The 27,642-nt window shown below is 38.6% G+C and overlaps 1 pseudogene; it reads left to right on the top strand.

The window, feature by feature from the left end:
- Positions 1–1,144: 1,144 nt before the first annotated feature.
- On the top strand, positions 1,145–27,642 carry LOC101131146 (S-adenosylmethionine decarboxylase proenzyme-like; annotated as a pseudogene).

Below are 27,642 nucleotides of genomic sequence, written 5' to 3'. Positions count from 1 at the left end.
TCCCTGGTAGTTGGGATTACAGGCATGCGCTACCACGCATGGCTAATTTTTGTATTTTTAGCACAGACTGGGTTTCAACATGTTGGTCAGGCTGGTCTCCAACTCCTGACCTCAAGTAATCCGCCCACTCAGCCTCCCAAAGTGCTGGGATTACAGGCGTGAGCCACCACACCTGGCCCATCCTAACTTCTTGATGAAGGTGTTTAGGGCTATAACATTTTCTCTTAACATAGCTTTAGCCGCATGCCAGAGATTTTGGTAAGTTATGTCCCTATTTTCATTAATTTCAAAGAATTTTTTGCCTTAATTTTGATGTTCACTCAGGAGCCATTCAGGAGCAAGTTGTTTAATTTTCATGCATTTGTGTAGTTTTTAGAGATCTGCTTTATATTGATTTCTATTTTTATTGCACTGTGGTCTGAGAGTGTGCTTGGCACAGTTTTATTTTTTTTAATTTATTGAGACTTGCTTTATGACTGAACATGTGGTTGATCTTAGAATACGTTCTATGTGCAGATGAGAAGAATGTATATTCTGTGGTTGTTGGGTGGAGTGTTCTGTATATATCTATTAGTTCCAATTAGTCAAGGGTTGAGTTTAAGTCCAGTTTCTTTGTTAGTTTTCTGCGTTGGTGATCTGTCTAACACTGTCAGGGGGGTGTTGAACCCACTATGATTGTGTGGTTGTCTAAGTCTTTTCATAGGCCAAGAAGAACTTGTTTTATGAATATGGGTGCTCAATGCTGGGTGCATATATATTTAGAATAGTTAAATCTTCTTCTTGTATTGCATCCTTTATTATTATGTAATACTGTGTTAGGCTGTTCTTGCATTGCCATAAAGAAACACTTGAGACTGGGTAATTTATAAAGAAAAGAGGTTTAGGCTTTCACTGGTGACATTAGCTGGCACTTGCTCTACTCTCTCTAATGGGGAAGCAGTGGAATACAAGAGACTGAACTGTATCTGCCTTTATTTCCGACGGACTCACATTGAACTTTCAATCACAAAATTATAGCAAAGAAAGGAACCCGAACTTTAGTAACACAGCTAGAACAAGCTGCAGCAGCAGTGGCAGCAGCAGGAGAAAAGTTTTAATTTAGTTGATTTTCTGTGGCTATTGGTTGTTTGCTAGTCTCATGGTGATGGAAGCTGCAAAATTTTTTGAAGGGACCAAGAAGCTGCTGAAGGTTTGGTTCTCATGGTAGCAGCCTGATACAAACGAAGGATGTGGGGATCTTAGCGGTATTCCAAGATCTGAGTGGGACATATTTTTGAAGGATGTGTAATGTTCAATCATATGTGTGACAAAAACTGACAAGCAGGAAGCTTATGTACTCAGTGAGAGTAGCATATTTGTCTCCAAGAGACGTTTCATTTTGAAGACATGTGGTACCAACCTCTTGCTGAAAGCACTGGTTCCCCTGCCGAAGCTTGCTGGGGATTACAGTGGGTTTGACTCTATTCAAAACTTCTTTTATTCTCATAAGAATTTCATTAAGCCTTTTCACCAAGGGTACCCTAACCAGAATTTCCAGGAAGACATAGAGTTTCTTAATGTAGTTTTCCCAAATGGAGCAGCATATTGTATGTGATACATGAATTCTGACTGTTAGTACTTATATACGCTGGAGTTCCCAGAGAGTTGGGTAATCAGTCAGCCAGATCAAACCCTGGAAATTCTGATGAAGTGAACTTGACCCAGCAGTTACGGACCAGTTCTACATGAAAGATGGTGTTACTGCAAAGAATGTCACTTATGAGAGTGGAATTTGTGACCTGATTCCAGGTTCTGTCACTGATGACACAATATTTAATCCTTTTGAGCATTTGATGAATGGAATGAAATCAGACAAAACTTATTATTCACATCACTCCAGAACCAGAATCTTCTTATGTTAGCTTTGAAACAAACTTAAGTCAGACCTCCTATGATGACCTGATCAGAAAAGTTGTGGAACTCTTTAAGCGAGGAAAATTTGTGACGACCTTGTATGTTATTTAGAGTTCTAAATGTTGCACAGTGCTTTCTTTGCCCCAGAAGATTCAAGGTTTTAAGTGTCTTGATTGTCAGAGTGCTATGTTCAATGATTACAATTTTGTTTTTACCTGTTTTGTTAAAAATTAGCAACAGCAAAGTTAAAAAAATGAAGAAAAAATACAAAAAGAGAACACACATAGAGGGTGGTGGATGCTTTCTAGTTGTTGATACTGGGGGCAGTGCTTTCCATAACCACCACCTTGTACTTACAGAAAGCCCTAGATGTAATGATAGTGTAATCACTTTGAAATGTATGCATTATATCAAGGAGTTAGATGTCTTGAATGAATGCTTTCTTCTGTGTTTAGGTATTCTCTGCCACTCTTGCTGTGAAATTCAAATGCATGTAGAAAAAAACTTTATTAAATGAAACTTTACAACACTCATGAAAGCAATTCAATTTGGTTTATGCACAGCATAATATTTCTCCAGGTATCATCCAAAATTCCCCACAGACAAGGCTTTCGTCCTCTTTAGGTATTAGCCTCAGCTAACCATCTGGGACTGTTCTATTAAATTGCTGTGAGAATTTTACATTCAGTTACCTCCACTTTCTAGAATGCATTTTTTTTTTTGAGACAGAGTCTCGCCCTGTCACCCAGGCTGGAGTGCAGTGGTGCGATCTTGGCTCACTGCAACCTCCACCTCCCATGTTCAAATGATTCTCATGCCTCAGCCTCCGAAGTAGCTGAGATTACAGGTGTGCACCACCATGCCCAGCTAATTTTTATATTTTAGTAGAGAGGAGGTTTTGCCATGTTGTCCAGGCTAGTCTCAAACTCCTGGGCTCAAGCAATCCACCTGCCTCGGCCTCTCAAAGTGCTGGGATTACAGTGTATTATCTTTTTGATGTATTGTTGGATTCAGTTTATTAGTATTCTGTTGAGGATTTAAAAATCTATGTTCATCGAGGATATTGGCCTGTAGTTTTTTGTTTTTACTGTGTCCTTGTCTGGTTTTTGGTTACACTGGCCTTGTAGAATGAGTTAGAAACAGTGTCCTCTATTTCAATTTTTAGAATACTTTGAAAGAATTGGTATTAATTCTTCTTTAAAGATTTGGTGCAATTCAGTGGTGAAGTCATTCGCTTCTGAATTTTTCTTTGTTGAGAGGCTTATTACTGATTCAATCTCATAACTTGTTATTGGTCTGTTCAGGTTTTCTATTTCTTCTTGATTCACATCCTTGTAGGTTGTATGTACCCAAGAATAATCAATCAATTTTCTTCTAGGTTTTCCTATTTCTTAGCCTAGTAGTAGTAGTTCGTAGTAGTAGTTCATAGTAGTCTATGATGATCTTTTGTATTTCTGTGTTATGTGTTATTTATTTGGGTCTTCTCTCTTTTATTCTTAGTCAGGCTAATGTTTTGTTGATTTTGTTTCTCTCTTTAAAAAAAACTTTTCATTTTGTTGATATTTTGTATTGTTTTTTAGTCTCAGTTTTGTTTATTTATAATCTGATCTTTATTGTTTCTTTCCTTTCACTAATTCTGAGTTTTTGTGTTTTGATTTTCTGGTTCCTTGAGATACATTGCTAAGTTGTTTTTAGTTTTTTTGAGGTAGGTTATTATTGCTATAAATGTGCATCTTAAAACTGTTTTTGCTGTCCATTGGTTTTGGTATGTGTTTCTAATTTCATTTGTTTCAAGGAATTTTAAATTTTTATTCTTAATTTCTTCCTCCTCCCATTGGTTGTTCAAGAGCCTGTTGTTTAATTTCCATGTGTTTGTATATTTTCAAATGTTCCTCTTGTTATTGATTTCATTTTATTACATGTGGTCAGACAAGATACTTGGTATAATTTTGATTAAAAATTTTTTTCTCATACTTGTTTTTTGTCCTAACATATCTTCAAGCCTGGGGAATGTTCCATATGCTAACAAAACAATGTGAATTCTGCAGTTGTTGAAAGAAATGCTCTGTAAATGCTTGTTATGTCCATTTGATATATGGTCCAGTTTAAATCCTATTACTCTTTGTTGATTTTCAGTCTAGATAATCTGTCCAATGTTGAGAGTGGGGTGTATTATTATATTGGAATCTATCTCTCCCTTTAGATCTAGTAAGGTATGCTTTATATATCTGGGTGGTCCAGTGTTTGGTGCATATATGTTTAGTTGTTATATTCTCTTGCTAAATTGATCTGCTTATGATCTAATGTTCTTCTTTGTCTCTTTTTCATCTTTGACTTGATATTTACTTGTCTGATAAAAGTATAGCTACTACTGCTTGCTTTTCATTTTCATTTATGTGAAATATCTTTTTTATTAAAATGTTTACATTTTAGTTATTTTGGGTATAATAGACATAAATATTCATGGGGTACATGTGATGTTCTGAAATAGGCATATAATGTATAATAATCATACCAGGGTAGTTGGAATATCCATCACCCCAAGCACTGATCATTTATTTGTGTTAGGAACATTCCAATCTCACTCTTTTTATTATTTTAAAATATAGAGTAAATTATTTTTGACTATAATCACCCTGTTGAGCTATCAAATATTAGATGTTATTCATTCTATCTATTTTTGTGCACCCATTAACCATCCTCATTTCCCCTCCACTACCCTTCCCAGCCTCTGATAATCATTATTCTACTCTCTGTGTCTACGAGTTCAATTGTTTTAATTTTTAGCTACATGTGAGTGAGAACTTGTGAAATTAGTCTTTCTGTGCCTGGCTTATTTCACTTAACATAATGTCTTCCAGTTCCATACATGTTGTTGCAAATGACAGGATTTTATTCTTTTTCACAGCTGAATAATATTCTATTTTGCATATATGTACTGCACTTTCTTTGTCCATTTTATTCATATATGTACACTTAGGTTGATTCCAAATCTTACCTATTGTGAATAGGGCTGCAATGAATATGGGAGTGTAGATATCTCTTCAATGTCCTGATTACCTCTTTTTAGATATATACTTAGCAGTGGAAATGCTGGATCATATGGTAGTTCTATTTTAAGTTTTTCTGAGAAACCTCCATATTGTTCTCAATAGTGGCTGTCCTAATTTACATCCCTGCCAACAGTGTATGTGGGTTTCACTTTCTTCACATCCTTGCCAACATTTGTTACTGCCTGTCTTTTGGAAAAAAGGCATTTTAACTGGGTGAGATGATATCTCATTGTGGTTTTGATTAGGATTTCTCTGATTATTGACGAAATTGAGCATTTTTTTCATATACTTCTTAGCCATTTGTATACCTTCTTTTGAGACTTGTCTATTCAGATCATTTGCCCATTTTGAAGCTGGATTATTAGATTTTTTCCTATTGAGTTGTTTGAGCTCTTTATGTAGTCTAGTTATTACTCCTTTGTCAGATAGGTTACTTGCAAATACTTTCTCCCATTCTGTGGGTTTCTCTTCACTTTGTTGACTGTTTCCTTGGCTGTGAAGAAGCATTTTCGCTTGATGTAATCCCACTTGTCTATTTTTGCTTTGGTTGCCTGTGCTTCTAAGGTATTACTCAAGAAATCTTTGCCCAGATCTATGTCCTGGTAGGTTTCCTCAATGTTTTCTTTTACTAGTTCCATAATTGCAGGGCTTAGAATTAAGTCTTTAATCCATTTTGATTTGATTTTTATATGTGGCAAAAGATAAGGGTCTAGTTTCTTTCTTCTACATAGAGATATCTAGTTTTCCCAGCACCATTTGTTCAAGAGACTGTCTTTCCCCCCATATACGTTCTTGACACTTTTGTTAAAACGGAGCTTACTGTAAATGTGTGGATTAAGTTCTGGGTTCTGCATTCTGTTCCATTGGTCTATGTATCTGTTTTTATGCCAGCACCATGTTGTTTTGGTAACTAAATCTCTGTAGTATAATTTGAAGTCTGGTAATGTGATTCCTCCAGTTTTGCTCTTTTTCCTTAGGATGATTTTGGCTAGTCTAGGTCTTTTGTGGCTCCATATAAATTTTAGAATTTTTTTTCTATTTCTGTGAAGAATGTCATTGGTATTTTCATAGGGATTGCCTTGAATTTGTAGATTGCTTTGGGTAGTATGGACATTTTAACAATATTGATTTTTCTAGTCTATGAGCATGGGATATATTACAATTTTTGTTCTCTTCAATTTCTTTTATCAATGTTTTATAGTTTTAATTGTAGATTTCCTTCACTTCTTTGGTTAAGTATATCCCTAGGTATTTTATTTTATTTTATTTGTAGCTATTATAGATGGGATTATTTTCTTGATTTCTTTTGTATATCATTTACAGTTAGTATATGGAAATGCTACTGACTTTTTTTTTTTGACGGAGTTTCGCTCTGTCGCTCAGGCTGGAGTGCAGTGGCGCGATCTCGGCTCACTGAAAGCTCCGCCTCCCGGGTTCACGCCATTCTCCTGCCTCAGCCTTCGGAGTAGCTGGGACTACAGGCGCCTGCCACCAAGCCCGGCTAATTTTTTTGTATTTTTTTAGTAGAGACGGGGTTTCACCGTGTTAGCCAGGGTGGTCTCGATCTCCTGAGAGTTTTTATCATGAAGGGATGTTGAATTTTATCAAATACTTTTCCAGCATCAGTTGAAAAGATCATATGGTTTTTGTTCTTCATTCTGTTGATATAATGTATCACACTGATTGATTTGCATATGTTGAACCATTCTTTACCCCTGGGTTGATCCCACTTTGTTATAGTGAATAATCTTTTTAATGTGTTGTTGAATTTGTTTTACTAAGATTTTGTTGAGGACATGTGCATCTATGTTCATCAGAGATATACTGGCATGTAGTTTTCTTTTTTGGTTGTGTCTTTAGTTTTGGTATCAGGGTAATACCGGCCTCATAGCATGAGTTTGAAAGTAATCTCTCCTCCTCAATTTTTTGGAATAGTTTGATTATGTTTGGTATTAGTTCTTCTTTAAATGTTTGGTAGAATCCAACAGTTAAGCCATTGGGTCCTGAGCTTTTCTTTGATGAGAGACGTTTTATTATGGCTTTGATCTCATTACTTGTTATTGCTCTATTCAGGTTCTGGATTTCTTCATGGTTCCATCTTGCTAGGTTGTATGTGTGTAGGAATTTATCAATTTCTTCTAGGTTTTTCAATTTATTGGCATATAATTGCTCAAAATAGTCTCTAATGATCCTTTGAATTACTACAGTATCAGTTATAGTGTCTCCTTTTTAATTTCTTATTTTATTTATTTGAATCTTATCTCTTTTCCTTAATCTGGCTAAAGTTTTGTCAATTTTGTTTATTTTTGTAAAAAAGCCAGCTTTTTGTTTTGTTGATCTTTTGTATTGCTTTTTGGTTTCAATTTCATTTATTTTTGCTCTGATTATTATGATTTCCTTTCTTCTACATATTTTGCATATGATTTGCTCTTGCTTTTATGATTCTTTAAGATGCATTTTAAAATTGGCTATTTGTCGTTTTTCTACTTATTTGATGTAGGACTTATTGCTATAAACTTTCCTTTTAGTACTGCTTTCTCTGTGTCCCATAGATTTTGGTTTGTTATGTTTGCATTTTCATTTGCTTCAATACATTTTAAAATTTCATTACTAACTTCTTCATTGATCCACTGGTAATTTAAGAGCATATTGTTTTATTTCCATGTGTTTGCATGGTTCCTAAAGTTCTTGTTATTGATGTCTAGTTTTATTTTATTGTGGTCAGACACTTGATACTATCTTAGTTTTACTGAGGTTTTTAAGACTTGTTTTGTGGCTTAACATAGGTCCGTCCTTGAGAATGATCCATGTTCTCAGAAGAAAGTGTATTCTGCAGCTCTTGGATAAAACGTTGTGTAAAGATTTATGAGATCCTTTTGATTTATTATGCAGATTAAGTTCAATATTTCTTTGCTGATTTTCTATCTGGATGATCTGCCCAATGCTGAAAGCTGTGTGTTAAGGTCTCCAGCTATTATTGTATTGGAGGAGTCTATCTCTCTCTTAAAACTCTAATAAAATTTGCTTTCTGTGTCTGAGTGCGCCAGTGTTGGGTGCATATATATATTTACAGTTATTATATTCTCTTGCTGAAGTGACCTGTTTATCATTATATAATGACTTTTTAGTCTGTTTTTATAGTTTTTGTCTTGAAATCTATTTTATCTGATAAAAAGTGTAGGTATTTGTGCTCCTTTTTTGGTTTTTATTTTCATAGAATATCTTTTTCCAGCCCTTTATTTTCAGTCTGTGTGTATCTATACAGGTAAAATGAGTTTCTTGTAGGTACCATATAGTTGGGTCTTTTAAAAAATTCATTCAAGATTTTAGTTCATTTACATTCAATGTTATTGATAGGTAAAGACTTACTATTGCTATTTTGTTTTTTGCTTTCTGGCTGTTTAGTGTTCCTCTCTCCCTCCCCCCCTCCCTCCATCCCCTCCCTCCCTCCCTCTCTTTTCCCCTTCCTCTTCCCCTTCCCCTCCTTCTCCTTCCCCTTCCCCTTCTCCTTCCCCTTCCCCTTCTCCTTCCCCTTCCCCTTCCCCTTCTCCTTCTCCTTCCCCTTCCCCTTCTCCTTCTCCTTCCCCTTCTCCTTCTCCTTCCCCTTCCCCTTCTCCTTCTCCTTCTTCTGTTTCTCCTTCTCCTTTCTTCCTTCCTTTCTTCCTTCTTTGTGTAAAAGAGATTTTCTCTGGTAGTAGGTTTTAATTTCTTGCTTTTTATTTATTGTGTATCTGTAGATTTTTTGGTTTGAGGTACCATGAGTCTTGAAATAACATCTTATAACCAATCATTTTAAACTGATGACAACTAAACTGTGATTACAGAAAAGCACAACAAATAAACAAAGAAGGAAAGTGAACACTAATAAAAACTATACACTTTAACACCATCCCCTCCCAGATTTTTAATTTTTGTTGTTTATAGTTATGACTTTTAATACTATCTCTTAAAACATTGTTGTAGTTATTATTTTTATAGATTTGTCTTTTAGTCTTCCTACTCAAGATGTGAGTGGTTTACACACCATTACAGTGTTAGATTATTCTATATTTGTCTGCGTACTTACTACTACCAGTGAGTTTTGTATGTTCATATGACTTCTTATTGCTTATTAGGATCCTTTTCTTTAAGATTGAAGAACTCTCTTTAGCATTTTTTTTGTAGCACATGTGTGTACTTGATGAATTCCCTCAGCTTTTTTTTTTGGTCCAAGAAAGTCTTCATTTCTCCTTTATGTTTGAAGGATATTTTTGCTGGATATAATATTCTAGGATAAAAGTTTTTTTCCTTCAGCACTTTGAATATGTCATGGCAGTCTCTTGTAGCCTGCAAGGTTTCCACTGAGACATCTGCTGCCAGACATATTGCTACTTCTTTATGCTATATTTGTTTCTTTTCTATTGCTGCTTTTAGGATTAGGTTTTCATCTTTGACCTTTGGGAGCTTAATTACTAAATGCCTAGAGGTTGTCTCATTTAGTTTAACCCTGCCTGGTTTTATATGACCTTCTTGTACCTGAACACTGATATCTTTCTCTAGGTTTGGAATGCTCTTTGTTATTATTTCTTTGAATTAACTTTTTACCCCAGTTTCTCTCTCTACCTCCTCTCTAAGACAAGTATATCTTAAATTTGCCCTTTTGAGGCTATTTTCTACATCTTGTAGCCATGCTTCACTTTTTTTATTGTTTTTTTTTTTCTTCTCTGTGTTTTCTTATAGCCTCTGTTTGAGCTTACAAATTCTTTCTTCTGCTTGATCAATTCTGCTGTGGAGAGACTCTGGTGCATTTTTCAGTGTATCAATTGAATATTTATGCTCTAGAACTTTTGCTTGATTTTCAAAAATTATTTCAATCTCTTTGTTAAATTTCTTTGATAGGATTCTGAATTCCTTCTCTGTGTTACCTTGAAGTTTGTTGAATTTCCTCAAAACAGTTATTTTGAGCTGGATGCAGTGACTCATGCTTATAATCCCAGTGCTATGGGAGGCCAAAATGGGAAGGTTGCCTGAGAACTGGAGTTTGAGGCCAGTCTGGGCAACATAGCAAGACCCTATGTCTACAAAATTTTAAAAAAATGTTAGCCAGGCATGGTGGTGTGTACCTCTAGTCTCAGCTACTCGGGAGGGTGAGGTGGGAGGATCATTTGAGCCCAGGAGTTCGAGACTACAGTGAACTATTATCACACCACTGTACTCCAGCCTAGGCGGCAGAGCGATACACCCCCCCCCCCCCCCGCCTGCCAAAAAAAAGCAGCTATTTTGAATCCTTTGCTGAAATGTCACATAGCTCTGTTATTCTGGGATTTGTCACTGGTGCATTATTTAGTTTGTTTGGTGAGGTCATGTTTTCCTACATGTTCTTGATGCTTGTGAATATTCATCAATTAGGTGTTTATTCTAGTCTTCACAGTCTGGCCTTGTATGTAGTTGTCCTTCTTGAGAAGGCTTTCCAGGAATTCAAAGGGTTGTGATCTAAGTCTTTGGTCATTGCAACCATATCTGCACTAGGGGGCTCCCTAACCCCAGCAATGCTGCAACTTTTGCAGGCTCTTACTGCCTTGGTGCACTTGGACGAGATCCAGGAGAATTCCCCAGGCAGTCTCTAGTTCTGTTCCTTCAGTTTCCCCCAACAGAAGGAATCTCTCTCTCTCTCTCCATGCTGGTATGCCTGGAGTTGGGGAAAGGGTAATGCAAGCAATACTCTGGCCACCACAGCTGAGACCGCGCTGGATCACACCTGAAGTCAACATAGTACTGGGTCTCGCCCAAGGACCATGACGAGACTGCCTGGCTAACACTGATGTTTATTCAAGGCCCAAGGGCTCATTATTCCACAGGTGGTGAATCCTGCCAGGACTGGGTCTTTCTCTTCAGTGCAGTAGGTTCCCTTCTGGCCCAGGGTGGGTCTAGAAATGCTATCCAGGAACTAGGGCCTGGAATCAGGGGCTTCAGGAATCTGCTTTGTGCTTTATTTAACTGTGGCTTTCCTGGTACCCATGTTGCAAGACAAAGTCCTCTGTGCTCTTCCCTCTCCTTATGGAAGCAGGAGTCACTCCCTGAGTTGCACTGCCTGGAGTTGGGGGAGGGTTGACACAAGCACTCCCTTGGCTGCCACAGCTAATGTCTCACTAGTTCATATGCACTCCCATTCCACTGGCTCTGAGCACAGTGCAGCACCTGAAATTGCTCAAGGGCTGCAGTTCTTGTAGCCTGACTGCCTTTTAAACCTATTGAGGAGCGAAGGGTACTTTAATTGGCCAGCGGTGGAGCTAGCCAAAACTTGGGTTTTTATCGCTGGGGCAGAGAATTCCCTTTTGGCTGGGGCTAGTTTAAATGCTCCCTCCATGGGCACTGGAAGGATTCTGCTCTGTGTTGTGTTCTGCTGTAACAGGGCAGCATTGGAACTCAGTGTGGGAACTCAGTCCCACAATCACTTCTTTCTTGCTTCCCCAAGCACACAAATTCTCTCTTCGTGTGCTGCTGGGGGATGGAGAAGGGGTGGTGTAGGCAATGTAAGACTGTATTTTACATCTTTTGCAGTGCCTCTTTTCTTGATATTTTAAAAACAGGTACTATAATTGCTCACCTGATTTTTGGTTCTTATGAAGATGCTTTCTTGCATGGATAGTCATTTAATTTGGTTTTCCGGTAGGAGGATGATTGCTGGAGGGTTATATTTGGCTATCTTGTTCTGCCTTCTCAAGCTGTTTAAAATATATTTTTTCAACTCTTCCCATTTAGTCTGTGTCTTCCTGGTGATGAGAGTTTCTTTTAGGTAGCATCCAGGTGGGTCTTTAAAAAATTCCTTCAGCCAGTCTATATCTTTTAAGTGGGGAATTTAATCCATTTACATCCAAGGTTATTATTGGTAGATGAGGACTTATGTTATTTTATTGATTTTTTTCTGGTTGTTTTGTATATCCTTTGTTCTTTACTTCTCTTATTGTTTATTTTTGTGGTTGGGTGGTTTTCTGTAGTTATAAAGTTTGATTGTTTTCTCTGTGTGTCATCTCTACTAGTGAGTTTTGCAGTTTTGCATGTTTTCATAATGGTGGTTATTGTCTTTTGATTTCTAGAAGTCAAATTCCCTTGAGCATTTATTTTAATACTGGTCTAGTGTTGATGTGTTCCTTTAATTTTTGTTTATCAAAGATTTTATTTCTTCTTCATTTCTGAAGGATAGCTTTGCTGTGTATATTATTCTTTCCTGGCGGTTTCTTTTTCCAGTATTTTGAAAATATCATCCTATCCTCTTCTGGCCTGTAAGATTTTTTGCTGAGAAAGCCACTATTAGTCTAATGAGGTTTCCTTTATATGTGACTTGATGTTCTTCTCTTGCTGTTTTTAGAATTATTGCTTTGTCTTTAACTTTCAACAATTTGAACATTATGTGGCTTGCAGAGAATCTGTTTAGGTTTAATCTGTTTGGCAACCTTTGAGTTTCCTGGTTCAGGATGGCCATCTCCCAAGGCTTGTGAAGTTTTCAGCTATTATTTCATGAAACATACTTATACACCTTTTCCCCTCCCTTCTTTTTATGGAATGTCAATAATGTGAATATTTGTTTGCTTAATACTGTCCCATACATTCTGTATGCTTTCTTTATTCTCTCTCTTTTTTTTTTTTTTTTTTTTGTCTACTTCTGTTATTTGAAAACACCTGTCTTTAAGTTCAGAAGTTCTTCTGAACTCCTTTCTTCTGCTTGGTCTTATCTGTTGTTGAAGCCCTCAATTGTCTTTTTTTAAATTTTATTCATTGAATTCTTCACCTCTGGGATTTCTGTTTTGTTCATTTTTATGATATCTATCGCTGTGTTGAATTTGTCATTCAAGACATGAATTATTTTCCTGATTTTTTGTATTGTCTACCTGTATTCTCTTATATCTCATTGAGGTTTCTTAAGATTATTATTTTGAATTTTTTTCTGACATTTTATATATTTCCTTATGATTGGGGTCTCTTACTGGAGAATTATTATGTTCTCTTAGAGGTGTCATGTTTCTATGCTTTTTCATGTTTGATGTGTCCCTATGTCAATTTGTACACATCTGGTGGAAAAGTCACCTCTTCCAATTTTATGGAGTAGGTTTTGTAGGGAAAGATATATTCATATAGATGAGTCTTGAGGTCTTGAATAAGATATAATCTTATTCATATAGATCAGTTCAGTGGGGTGTGTTGGGTTGGTTCTAGGTGGATGCAGTAATATAGTCTCCATGTAGTTTCTTTAGCTGTAATCCACACCAGTGATGTTTGCAAGGGTCTCATTGGTCTAGGCTAAGAGAGTTTGTACTGGCAGTACTGGTGTGGCTTTGCTTTTTTAGAAACAGCTCATCAGGCTGTTTCTCAGGTCAGTGGTGAGGTGTGCACATGGCAGGTCAGCCAACTTAGAGTCTGACTCCCTGGGGATGGAGCTACAGGGTTGTTTCTCCAGCTGGGGGCATGAACCCATGGTTGCTTACCAGCCTCAGACTGGGCATAGCCTATGGGACTGTTTCTCAGGCCCAAAAGATGGCCATACAGTTTGATTACTTCATTTTTGGTCATGTTAAGCTTTTAAATACCAATGAAAAATATAGTTGGAGATATCCAGAAGGCATGTGAGGATAATACGTTTGAACTTCAAGGTAAGATCTGGGTAGCAGTCATTAAAAGAAAATTCACATGATAGTTGAAGTTATATGATTACATAAAATAATCTAAAAACAACATACAGTGTGGGGGGCTTCGGAGTGTGTGTGTGTGCATGTGTGTGTGTACACACAGTCTTGCTTTGTTTTTAATTGGTTTTGAATGTCTTCGGTTAGGACACACACTATAATTCAAACACAGTCTTTACCATTCCCTATTTTCTTATACCTGGAAAACTTATTAAAGTTATTTTACCTGTTTGGCCTCTGGAAATAACTTGTGTTTTCAATTTCTGGTGTAACAAGAAAAGCAGTGGACTTTTTATCACTTAACATTGAAAATGGATTTTAACCTAAAATATTTTTAATATTATTTTAAATCACCAGAAAAATTGATTTTTAAATATCTTGATGTACAGTTTTATGAATTTTAACACATGTATGGAGACATGTTATCACTACTACATCAGGACATATAATAATTTTAACATAAAACTTCCTCATTCTACCATTCTACCACTTTATAGTCATCCCTCCTCCCACCCATAAATGCTGGCAACCTGTTCTATTTCTATATCTTTTTTTTTTTTTTTTTTTTTTTTTTTTTTGAGACAGAGTCTCACTCTTTCGCCCAGGCTGGAGTGCAGTGGCACGATCTCAGCTCACTGCAAGCTCCACCTCCCGGGTTCACGCCATTCTCCTGCCTCAGCCTCCCGAGTAGCTGGGACTACAGGCGCCCGCCACAATGCCTGGCTAATATTTTTTGTATTTTTATTAGAGATGGGGTTTCACCATGTTAGCCGGGATGGTCTCAATCTTCTGACCTCGTGATCCACCCGCCTCGGCCTCCCAAAATGTGTTCTATATCTTTATAGTCTTGCTTTTTCAGAATGTTATATAAATTATATAGTGCAGTATGCAGTCTTTTGAGACTGGCTTTTTTTATGCAACATAATGTCTTTAAGAGTCATCCAAATTGTTGTGTGTATCAATAGTTTGGGCTTTGTATTCTGAGTAGTATTCCATTGTGTGGTTGTGCCACAGTTTATCCATGTATTCACTTATTGAAGGACATTTGGATTCTTTCTAGTTTGGGGCAATTATGAATAGTGCAGGTATAAACATTGGTGTTCAGACATAAGTTTTCATTTCTCTAGGATAGAAACTCAGGAATGGAATTGCTGAGTCACATGGTAAGTCTATGTTTAACTTTGTAGGAAACTACCAAACCATTTTGTAGAGTGGATGCACCATTTTTTATTCCCCTAGTAATGTATGACAGACCCAGTTGCCCAGCACTTGATTTAAAAAATTTAAAATTTAAAAAAAAATTAAAACATCATATTGTACCCCATAAAGGTATAATGTATACTATTATTATTGTTTGTTAATTAAAAATTTTAAGATGTTTCTTTCTTGCTATAAGAGAAAAAGATGCTTTTTTAATAGAAGGAAACATCCCAGAAACAGATAAAATGTAAAGTAAAGTCATTCATTCTCTTCCCAACCACGAGGAAATTGCTAATGGTTTCAAGTGTATCCTTCCAGAGTATTAACTCATTCATGAGCATATATAGATGTATACGACTACCCTTTTGTTACTTTAAAAATTCAAGTGGTATAAGAGAATACGGTTCTGCATATAAATGTGCATTGTACATTTTTATTTCTATGGTCTATTTTGAGTTAATTTTTGTATAAGGTATGAGGTTAAGCTTGAGGGCTTTTTGTTTTGTTTTCTCATTTGCATATTGATGTACCATTGTTGCAACATCATTTGTTGTTCCTCCACTAAATTGCCTTTGCATCTTTGCCAAAAATCAATTGACCCCTAATTGTGTGGGCATACTTATGGTCTCATTTTGCTCCATTGATCTATTTGTCTATCCCTTTGCCAGAACCACACTGTTTTGATTACTGTAGCTTTATAGTAATTTTTTTTTTTGAGACAGAGTCTTGCTCTGTCACCCAGGCTGGAGTGCAGTGGTGTAATCTCGGCTCACTGAAACCTTTGCCTCCTGGGTTCAAGCAATTCTCCTGCCTCAGCTTCCCGAGTAGCTGGGACTACAGGCACCCACCACCACACCCAGCTAATTTTTGTATTTTTAGTAGAGACAGGATTTCACCATGTTGGCCAGGATGGTCTCGATGTCCCGACCTTGTGATGCGCCCACCTCAGTCTCCCAAAGTGCTGGGATTACAGGCGTGAGCCACCACGCCTGGCCAGTAATTCTTTATTTTTATTTTTATTTATTTTTTTAATTATTATATTATTATTATACTTTAAGTTCTAGAGTACATGTGCAAAACATGCAGGTTTATTGCATATGTATACATGTGCCATGTTGGTTTGCTGCACCTATTAACTCATCATTTACATTAGGTATTTCTCCTAATGCTATCCCTCCCCCATGCTCCCACCCAACGACAGGCCCCGGTGTGTGATGTTCCCCGCCCTGTGTCCAAGTGTTCTGATTGTTCAGTTCCCACCTATGAGTGAGAACATGTGGTGTTTGGTTTTCTGTCTTTGCGATAGTTTGCTGAGAATGATGGTTTCCAGCTTCATCCATGTCGCTACAAAGGACATGAACTCATCCTTTTTTATGGCTGCATAGTATTCCGTGGTGTATATGTGCCACATTTTCTTAATCGAGGCTCTCATTGACAGACATTTGGGTTGGTTCCAAGTCTTTGCTATTGTGAATAGTGCCACAATAAACATACATGTGCATGTGTCTTTATAGTAGCGTGATTTATAACCTTTTGGGTATATACCCAGTAATGGGATCGCAGGGTCAAATGGTATTTCTAGTCCTAAATCCTTCAGGAATTGCCACACTGTCTTCCACAATGGTTGAACTAGTTTAGGCTCCCACCAACAGTATAAAAGCATTCCTATTTCTCCACATCCTCTCCAGCACCTGTTGTTTCCTGACTTTTTAATGATCGCCATTCTAAATGGTGTGAGATGGTATCTCATTTTGGCTTTGATACACATTTCTCTGATGACCAGTGATGATGAGCATTTTTTCATGTGTCTGTTGGCTGCATAAATGTCTTCTTTTGTGAAGTGTCTGTTCATATCCTTCACCCTCTTTTTGATGGGGTTGTTTGAATTTTTCTTGTAAATTTGTTTAAGCTCCTTGTAGATTCTGGATATTAGCCCTTTGTCAGATGGGTAGATTGTAAAAATTTTCTCCCATTCTGTAGGTTGCCTGTTCACTCTGATGGTAGTTTCTTTTGCTATGCAGAAGCTCTTTCGTTTAATTAGATCCCATTTGTCAATTTTGGCTTTTGTTGCCATTGCTTTTGGTGTTTTAGTCATGAAGTTCTTGCCCATGCCTATGTCCTGAATGGTATTGCCTAGGTTTTCTTCTAGGGTTTTTATGGTTATAGGTCTAACATTTAAGTCTTTAATCCATCTTGAATTAATTTTTGTATAAGGTGTAAGGAAGGGATCCAGTTTCAGCTTTCTCCATATGGCTAGCCAGTTTTCCCAGCACCATTTATTAAACAGGGAATCCTTTCCCCATTTCTTGTTTTTGTCAGGTTTGTCAAAGATCAGATGGTTATAGATGTGTGGTGTTATTTCTGAGGGCTCTGTTCTGTTCCATTGGTCTATATCTCTGTTTTGGTACCAGTACCATGCTGTTTTGGTTACTGTGACCTTGTAGTACAGTTTGAAGTCAGGTAGCGTGATGCCTCCAGGTTTGTTCTTTTGGCTTAGGATTGACTTGGCGATGTGGGCTCTTTTTTGGTTCCATATGAACTTTAAAGTAGTTTCTTCCAATTCTGTGAAGAAAGTCATTGGTAGCTTGATGGGGATGGCATTGAATCTATAAACTACCTTGGGCAGTATGGCCATTTTCACGATATTGATTCTTCCTATCCATGAGCATGGAATGTTCTTCCATTTGTTTGCGTCCTCTTTTATTTCATTGAGCAGTGGTTTGTAGTTCTCCTTGAAGAGGTCCTTCACATCCTTTGTAAGTTGGAGTCCTAGGATTCCCAAATTCCTAGTTGGATTTTATTCTCTTTGAAGCAATTGTGTATGGGAGTTCCCTCATGATTTGGCTCTCTGTCTGTTATTGGTGTATAAGAATGCTTGTGATTTTTGCACATTGATTTTGTATCCTGTGACTTTGCTGAAGTTGCTTATCAGCTTAAGGAGATTTTGGGCTGAGATGATGGGGTTTTCTAAATATACAATCATGTCATCTGCAAATAGGGACCATTTGACTTCCTCTTTTTCTAATTGAATACCCTTTATTTCTTTCTCTTGCCTGATTGCCCTGGCCAGCACTTCCAACGCTATGTTGAATAGGAGTGGTGAGAGAGGGCATCCCTGTCTTGTGCCAGTTTTCAAAGGGAATACTTCCAGTTTTTGCCCATTCAGTATGATACTGGCTGTGGGTTTGTCATAAATAGCTCTTATTATTTTGTGATACGTTCCATCATTACCTAGTTTATTGAGAGTGTTTAGAATGAAGGGCTGTTGAATTTTGTCAAAGGCCTTTTCTGCATCTATTGAGATTATGATGTGGTTTTTGTCATTGGTTCTGTTTATGTGATGGATTATGTTTATTGATTTGCATATGTTGAACCAGCCTTGCATCCCAGGGATAAAGCCAACTTGATATTGGTGGATAAGCTTTTTGATATGCTGCTGGATTCAGTTTGCCAGTATTTTATTGAGGATTTTCACATCAACGTTCATCAGGGATGTTGGTCTGAAATTCTCTTTTTTTGTTGTGTCTCTGCCAGGCTTTGGTATCAGGATGATGCTGGCCTCATAAAATGAGTTAGGGAGGATTCCCTCTTTTTCTATTGATTGGAATAGTTTCAGAAGGAATGGTATCAGCTCCTCTTTGTACCTCTGGTAGAATTCAGCTGTGAATCCGTCTGGTCCTGGACTTTTTTTGGTTGGTAGGCTATTATTGCCTCAATTTCAGAGCCTGTTATTGGTCTATTCAGGGATTCAACTTCTTCCTGGTTTAGTCTTGGGAGCGTGTATGTGTCGAGGAATTTATCCATTTCTTCTAGATTTTCTAGTTTATTTGTGTAGAGGTGTTTGTAGTATTCTCTGATGTTTCTTTGTATTTCTGTTGGATGGGTGGTGATATCCCCTTTATCACTTTTTATTGCATGTATTTGATTCTTCTCTCTTTTCTTCTTTATTAGTCTTGCTAGCAGTCTATCTATTTTGTTGATCTTTTAAAAAAACCAGCTCCTGGATTCACTGATTTTTTGAAGGGTTTTTTTGTGTCTCTATCTCCTTCAGTTCTGCTCTGATCTTAGTTATTTCTTGCTTTCTGCTAGCTTTTGAATTTCTTTGCTCTTGCTTCTCTAGTTTTTTTTAATTGTGATGTTAGGTGTCGATTTTAGATCTTTCCTGCTTTCTCTTGTAGGTATTTAGTGCTATAAATTTCCCTCTACACACTGTTTAAATGTGTCCCAGAGATTCTGGTATGTTGTGTCTTTGTTCTCATTGGTTTCAAAGAACATCTTTATTTCTGCCTTCATTTCATTATGTACACAATAGTCATTCAGGATCAGGTTGTTCAGTTTCCATGTAGTCGTGCAGTTTTGAGTGAGTTTCTTAATCCTGAGTTCTAATTTGATTCCACTGTGGTCTGAAAGACAGTTTGTTGTGATTTCTGTTCTTTTTCATTTGCTGAGGAGAGCTTTACTTCCAACTATGTGGTCAATTTTGGAATAAGTGTGATGTGGTGCTGAGAAGAATGTATATTCTGTTGATTTGGGGTGGAGAGTTCTGTAGATGTGTATTAGGTCCGCTTGGTGCAGAGCTGAGTTCAAGTCCTGGATATCCTTGTTAACCTTCTTTCTTATCTGTCTAATATTGACAGTGGGGTGTTAAAGTCTCCCATTATTATTGTGTGGGAGTCTAAGTCTCTTTGTAGGTCTCTAAGGACTTGCTTTATGAGTATGGGTGCTCCTGTATTGGGTGCATATATGTTTAGAATAGTTAGCTCTTCTTGTTGAATTGATCCCTTTACCATTATGTAATGGCCTTCTTTGTCTCTTTTGATCTTTGTTGGTTTAAAGTTTGTTTTATCAGAGACTAGGATTGCAGGCCCTGCTTTTTTTTTTTTTTTTTTGGTTTCCATTTGCTTGGTAGATCTTCTTCCATCCGTTTATTTTGAGCCTATGTTTGTCTCTGCACATGAGATGGGTCTCCTGAATACAGCACACTGATGGGTCTTGACTCTTTATCCAGTTTGCCAGTCTGTGTTGTTTAATTGGAGCATTTAGCCCATTTACATTTAAGGTTAATATTGTTATGTGTGAATTTGATCCTGTCATTATGATGTTAGCTGGTTATTTTGCCCATTAGTTGATGCAGTTTCTTCCTAGCATCGATGATCTTTAGAATTTGGCATGTTTTCGCAGTGGCTGGTACTGATTGTTCCTTTCCATGTTTAGTGTTTCCTTCAGGAGCTCCTGTAAGGCAGGCCTGGTGGTGACAAAATCTCTCAGCATTTGCTTGTCTGTAAAGGATTTTATTTCTCCTTCACTTATGAAGCTTAATTTGGCTGGACATGCAATTCTGGGTTGAAAATTCTTTAAAAATGTTGAATATTGGTCCCCACTCTCTTCTGGCTTGTAGAGTTTCCGCCAAGAGATCCGCTGTTAGTCTGATGGGCTTCCCTTTGTGGATAACCCGACCTTTCTCTCTGGCTGCCCTTAACGTTTTTTCTTTCATGTCAACCTTGGTGAATCTGACAATTACATGTCTTGGAGTTGCTCTTCTTGAGGAGTATCTTTGTGGTGTTCTCTGTTATTTCCTGAATTTGAGTGTTGGCCTGCATTGCTAGGTTGGGGAAGTTCTCCTGGATAATACCCTGAAGAGTGTTTTCCAGCTTGGTTCCATTCTCCCCATCACTTTCAGGTATGCCAATCAAACGTAGATTTGGTCTTTTCACATAGTCCCATATTTCTTGGAGGCTTTGTTTTTTTCTTTTTACTCTTTTTTCTCTATACTTCTCTTCTCACTTTATTTCATTAATTTGATCTTCAATCACTGATACCCTTTCTTCCACTTAATCGAATCGGCTACTGAAGCTTGTGTATGCATCATGTAGTTCTTGTGTCATGGTTTTCACCTCCATCAGATCATTTAAGGTCTTCTCTACACTGTTTTTTCTAGTTAGCCATTCATCTAATCTTTTTTCAATGTTTTTAGCTTCCTTGCGATGGGTTCGAACATCCTCCTTTAGCTCGGAGAAGTTTGTTATTACCGACTTTCTGAAGCCTAGTTTTGTCAGCTCATCAAAGTCATTCTTCGTCCAACTTTGTTCCATTGCTGGTGAGTAGCTGTGATCCTTTGGAGGAGAAGGGGCATTCTCGTTTTTAGAATTTTCCACTTTTCTGCTCTGGTTTCTCCCCATCTTTGTGGTTTTGTCTACCTTTGGTCTTTGATGGTGGTGACCTACAGATGGGGTTTTGGTGTGGATGTCCTTTTTGTTGATGTTATTCCTTTCTGTTTGTTAGTTTTCCTTCTAACAGTCAAGTCCCTCAGCTGCAGGTCTGTTGGAGTTTGCTGGAGATCCACTCCAGACCCTGTTTGCCTGTGTATCACCAGTAGAGGCTGCAGAACAGCAAATATTGCAGAACAGCAAATATTGCTGCCTGATCCTTCCTCTGGAAGCTTCGTCTCAGAGGGGCACCCGGCTGTGTGAAGTGTCAGTTGGCCCCTACTGGGAGGTATCTCCAAGTTAGGCTACGTGGGGGTCAGGGACCCACTTGAGGAGGCAGTCTGTCTGTTTTCAGAGCTCAAACCCATGCTAGGAGAACCACTGCTCTCTTCAGAGCTGTCAGACAGGGACGTTTAAGTCTGCAGAAGTTTCTGCTGCCTTTTGTTCAGCTATGCCCTGCCCCAACAGGGGGAGTTTACAGAGGCACGCACGCCTCCTAGAGCTGAGGTGGGCTCCACCCAGTTCAAGCTTCCTGGCCGCTTTGTTTACCTACTCAAGCCTCAGCAACAGTGGACGTTCCTCCCCCAGCCAGGCTTGCCACCTTGCAGTTTGATCTCAGACTAGCGGTAAGCAAGGCTCCGTGGGAGTGGGACCCACTGAGCAAGGCACGGGATATAATCTGGTGTGCCATTTGCTAAGACTGTTGGAAAAGCTTGGTGTTTAGGTGGCAGTGTCCCAATTTTCCCAGTACAGTCTGTCACGGCTTCCCTTGGCTAGGAGAGGTAAATCCCCCGACCCCTTGCGCTTCCCGGGTGAGGCAATGCCCCGCCCTGCTTTTGCTCACCCTCCATGGGCTGTCCCCACTGTCCTACTAGTCCCAATGAAATGAACCGGGTACCTCAGTTGGAAATGCAGAAATCACCCGTCTTCTGCATCAATCACGCTGGGAGCTGCCGACCAGAGCTGTTCCTATTTGGCCATCCTGGAACAGACCCCAGTAATTCTTAAAATCAGGTAGTATGCATTGAGATGCTTCACAGAACTAGAAAAAACTATTTTAAAATTCACATGAAACCAAAAATAACCCGATTAGTCAAGGCAATCCTAAGCAAAAGGAACAAAGCTGGAGACATCATGCTATCCATCTTCAAATTATACTACAGGGATAGAGAAACCAACACAGCATGGTACTGGTACAAAAACAGACACATAGACCAACAGAACCGAATAGAGAACTCAGAAATAAGACAGGATACCTACAATTATCTGATTTTTGACAAAGCTGACAAAAACAAGCAATGGAGAAAGGATGCCCTATTCAATAAATGGTGCTGGAATAACTGTCTAGCTATATGAAGAAGATTAAAACTGGACCCCTTCCTTATGCTATATACACAAATTAACTCGAGATGGATTAAAGAGTTAAATGTAAAACCCCAGACTATAAAAACCCTGGAAGACAACCTAGGCAATACCATTCAGGGCATAGGCATGGGCAAAGATTTTATGATGAAAACACCAAAAGCAATTGCAACAACAACAAAAATTGACAAATGGGATATAACTAAACTAAAGAGCTTCTGCACAGCAAAAGAAACTATCAACAGAGTAAACAGACAACCTACAGAAAGGGAGAACATTTTTGCAAACGATGCATCTGACAAAGGTCTAATATCCAGCATCTATAAGGAACTTAAGCAAATTTACAAGAAAAAAACAACTTCATAAAAAGTGGGCAAAGGACACTAACACTTTTCAAAAGAAGACATGCATGTGGCCAGCAATCACATTAAAAAAAAAGCTCAATATCACTGATCATTAGAGAAATGCAAATTAAAACTACAATGAGATACCATCTAATACCAGTCAGAATGGCCATTATTAAAAGACATAAAATAACGGAGGCTGGCAAGGTTATAGAGAAAAAAGAACGCTTATACAAATGTATGTAGGAGTGTAAATTATTTCAACCATTGTGGAAGATAATGTAGTCATTCCTCAAAGAGCTAAGGACAGAAATACCATTTGACCCAGCAATACCATTACTGGGTATATACCCAAAGGAATATAAATTGTTCTGTTATAAAGACACATGCATGCATATGTTTATTGAAGCACCATTTGGAATAGCAAAGACATGGAATCAACCTAAATGCCCATCAATGATAGACTAAAGAAAGAAAATGTGGTGCATATATACCATGGAATGTTATGCAGCCATAAAAAGAATGAGATTATGTCCTTTGCTAGGACATGGATGCAGCTGGAAGCCATTGTCCTTAGCAAACTAACATTTGCGATGGGCTCTGAGCATCCTTTCAACTTCTTGCTAGGTATGCCAAAAATGCAAAGTCCTGAATACTTTTTTTTTTTTTTTGAGATGGAGTTTCGTTCTTGTTGCCCAGGCTGGAGTGCAATGGCGCAATTGCGGCTCACCACAACCTCCGCCTCCTGGGTTCAAGCGATTCTCCTGCCTCAGCCTCCTGAGTAGCTGGGATTACAGGCATGCGCCACCATGCCTGGCTAATTTTGTATTTTTAGTAGAGACAGGGTTTCTCCATGTCGGTCAGGCTGGTCTCAAACTCTTGACCTCAGGTGATCCACCTGCCTTGGCTTCCCAAAGTGCTGGGATTACAGGCATGAGCCACTGCGTTTGACCAGTCCTGAATACTTTTTACCTTTGTTGTTTCTCAGGGTTGTGTTTGCAGTGAGCAACACAGAGTGATGACATTATGTCTCTCCTTTGGACAAAATGCAGGGGTTCACTGTAAAAATGAATACCCCAGTTGTAGTGTTTCTCTCCTATAATGCAACCCATTACATGTGCAAGTATCAATCGAGGAGCCTCATATTTTCTGCCAGCATCCATTGAACAGTAATAGGCTATCTCATTACCTTGTAAGTAGGGTAAAATTGTAGATCCTTCACAGTTCTTGACAGTTTTGAAAATGAGTATAGGTGCAGGCTGTGTTAGGCGATATGAGAAGACTGCTCGGAATCTAATAGTGAACGGTTTCTACCCAGTGATGGACAGACCAGGGTGGGAATAAGGGTCCTCCACTTCTCTAGCTGTTAATGAGGCTAAGAATTGAAAAAAAATCCCAATGGTGCTTTGATTATTGTTCATTTACCTCTGGGTGGGAGGATGAAGGGATGTCATGATGGCAATGGGGTGGCAAGCCCTGGGGTTCCAGCCACAAGGCAAGGTATGGTGTGAACGCTGAATCAAAGAACCCACAATACTAAAATACCATCAGCAGTGAGGATATAGAGCTTTGAGCAGAGCAAAACATTAGAAGTTAATTTGTTAGGCTTGAGCAGTTGTTCACTGGAAACCCAAAGTAAATATAAAGCTTTGGTGCAGAACTTAGTTCTCACTGCACTTCCTGATTATTATCTTCCCCTCTACTCTGATCTTAAGTATTTTAAGAAAAAAATGAAATATGCTGGGAAATTTTGGGAAGAGGAGGGACTAAAAATTTTTATAGCTCTGTTGGATATAAGCAATTCATGATGGGCCCTGAGCATCCTTTCAACTTCTTGCTCAGTATCCCCAAAATGCAGTGTTTCCAAGTCACCAACTTACTTGATCTTGTAGATGTGGCCCAAAACATTGAGGACTGCAGGGTAAAGCTGCAGCAGCATGTGTGGGCACAAAAAGGGTCCCTGGGTCTGGGCCCTTGCTGGTCTCCAGAGGTATATGGGGAAGAGACAGCACCAACTCTGGGTGAAGAAGCCAAAGGAGAAAAAAATAAAAGCCTTCCTGCAACTCAGCCTTACAAAAAGTATGTATAAAAATCTTGCAGTGTACATCATATCTAAGGGTGAAAAAGTGAATGCTTTTTCCCTAAGATCGTGAACAAGGTGGGCTGCCTATTCCTACAATTTCTGTTCAACATAGTACTGGAAATCCTAGCCAGTGTGGTGGGGGAAATAAAGAAATAATGGGCATACTGATTGCAAAAGTAGAAATAAAATTGTTCTTATTCACGAATGACATAATCATCTATGTATAAGGTCTTGAGGAATCTACATAAAAAGCTATTTGAGTGAATAAGGTCACAAGATAAAATATCAATTGTATTTCTGTGTACTAAGCAATGAACAATTGGGAATTAAAATTTTAGAATACCATTTACAGAAGCATACAAAATCATTAAACATGGATGGATAAATTAAATATGTGTAAAAGTACAATACTTTGTTGAGAGAAATAAAAGAAGATGTAAATAAATGAAAGATATACCATGGTCATGTATCGGAAGACTGAATATTTTACAGATATTGTGTTAGTTTTCCATTATTCTGTAATAAATTAACAGAAATTTCAGGACAACACAAATTTATTGTATCGTTTCTGTGACTCTGGAGTTTAGGCTAATTTGTTGTTTGTTGTTGTTGTTGTTGTTGTTGTTTATTGAGATGGAGAGACTGGCTCTGTTGCCCAGGCTGGAGTGCAATGGCAAGATCTTGGCTCACTGCAACCTCCGCCTCCCAGGTTCAAGCGATTCTCCTGCCTCAGCCTCCCAAGTAGTGGGGATTACAGGCAAGCGCCACAATGCCCAGCTAATTTTTGTATTTTTAGTAGAGACGGGGTTTCACCATGTTGGCCAGGCTGGTCTGGAACTTGTGACCTCAAGTGATCCGCCCACCTCGGCCTCCCAAAGTGCTGGGATTACAGGCCTGAGCCACAGCGCCCAGCTGCAAATTGGAGGTTTTAAGGGTAATCTGAGAAGCCAATCACATCCAGCTTACTAAAGTAGGACTATGGTAGAAACTTTCGGTTGTAAGATTAATAAGTTTTGGAGAGCTAATGTACAGCATGGTGACTATAGTTAATAATACTTTATTGTTTAGTTGAAAGTCAGTAAAAGAGCAGATTTTTGAGTGCCCTAACTGCACACACACACATGCACATATGTTACATATGGTAACTCTGGGTGGTGATGGATGTATTAATGAATTTGATTGTAGTAATCACTACGCAATGTATACCTATATCAACTCATCACATTGTACACCTTGAATATATGCAATTTGAATTTGTCAATTATACATCAAAATGCTGAGAAAAAGTAGGGCTATGAAGTGGAAGCTCATTTAGAGGCCTATGGGAAGCTTTTGTCTCTGTGTATGGTATCACCTCTTTGGGACCTAGCTTTTGATTGTGAATCTAGAGCTGCTTTTGGTCAGCAGGGTCAGCAGTTGGAAAGATGAGCTAAATGCTGAGCAGAGGAAGTGATGACAAATTGGGATCTGTCAGGGACCTTTGCATCTGTTCATCACCATATTTGTGGTATATTTGTATTTTTCAAAGATGGATGCAATAATATATTCCATCTTACATGCTCTTCTGCAATATGACTTGCCACTCCCCAAACAAGAGGTAGAGTCTATTTCTCCCTCCCATTGGGCCTGGCACTAACTGTGAATACTTTGACTAGCAGATGATGGTGTAAATGGTACAATACCAGTTCTGGGCACAGCACTTACCTGGCATGAAAATGGATTCCTGCCACTTAGAACACTCACTATTGGGATGCTTCCTCAAAGAATCCAGCTTCCATGCTGTAGAAGCCCTAGCCACATGATGAGGCCACATGTAAGTGCTCTAGTCTATAGCACCAGCTGAATTCCCAGCCAACATCCAGCCATGTGCATGAACCATCTTGGAGGCCCAGTCCAGCTGACTATTTAGAGAAATCCAGCCCCCAGACACCATCTGACAAACTGTAAGACCCACTCAGCTGAACCTAGTCAACTCACAGAACCATTAGAGATAATAATAAATTTTTAAGCCACTAAGTCTTGGGACAATTTGCTACATAACAATGGATAATCAGCAGTATCTGACCATGAAGACCCTCCAAGAATTATAGCCATTGTTTTACTTTTACCTCCTAATCACACAGTTTCTTCTAATATGAAACCATTCAAATAAAGGGATTTCAGTAAATGTAGTTTGTGTTGGGAGAAGCTGAGTGTCGGGAGAAACAGAGGCAGGGCTTGCATGTCTGACATAATGTAAAAGAGTCTTGGAACATGTCCAGGGTCCAGGGTCTAAAACCCCTCATGGCCTTTGGAACACCAAGCTCTGTGCTAAAGGGTGGAAGGCTACCCTGATGCACCATAATCTAAGCCCAGGGCATAAAACCCCTCATGGTTTGGATAGAATCCAGGGCTCAGGGCTCAGGGCTCAGGGCTCAAAACCCCTCAGGGCCTCTGGAATGTGCCTAGACTTGCTGGCTCCTTGCTCCTTGCTCTCCCAGGATTGATTGTATCTTGAGTTAAAAGAACCTGCTCTCCATTATCTCAAGTAGCAGAGCATATGCTAAACCATCACAGCTGTAAATCATGTGCTTAATGCAATGCGCCCTTTCAACCCCACATTCTCACCACCTGTTTCTTTGATCACCAATAAATAGTCTGGGCTTCCAGAGCTCGGGGTCTTCACAGCCTCCATACTTAGCGATGGCCCCCTGAACTCACTTTCTCTCTCAAACTGTCTTTTCTCATTCCTTTGACTCCACCAGACTTCATCGCTCCCATGACCTGGTGTTGGGTCCGATCACCCCAACATTCCTGGCTGCCCAACGTGAGGCCACAAAGATCCCGGTGAAGGAACACTAG

Source organism: Gorilla gorilla, chromosome X, assembly GCF_029281585.2.
Source record: "Gorilla gorilla gorilla isolate KB3781 chromosome X, NHGRI_mGorGor1-v2.1_pri, whole genome shotgun sequence".
Taxonomy (NCBI): domain Eukaryota; kingdom Metazoa; phylum Chordata; class Mammalia; order Primates; family Hominidae; genus Gorilla; species Gorilla gorilla.
This window is presented reverse-complemented; position numbering and strand designations above follow the sequence as displayed.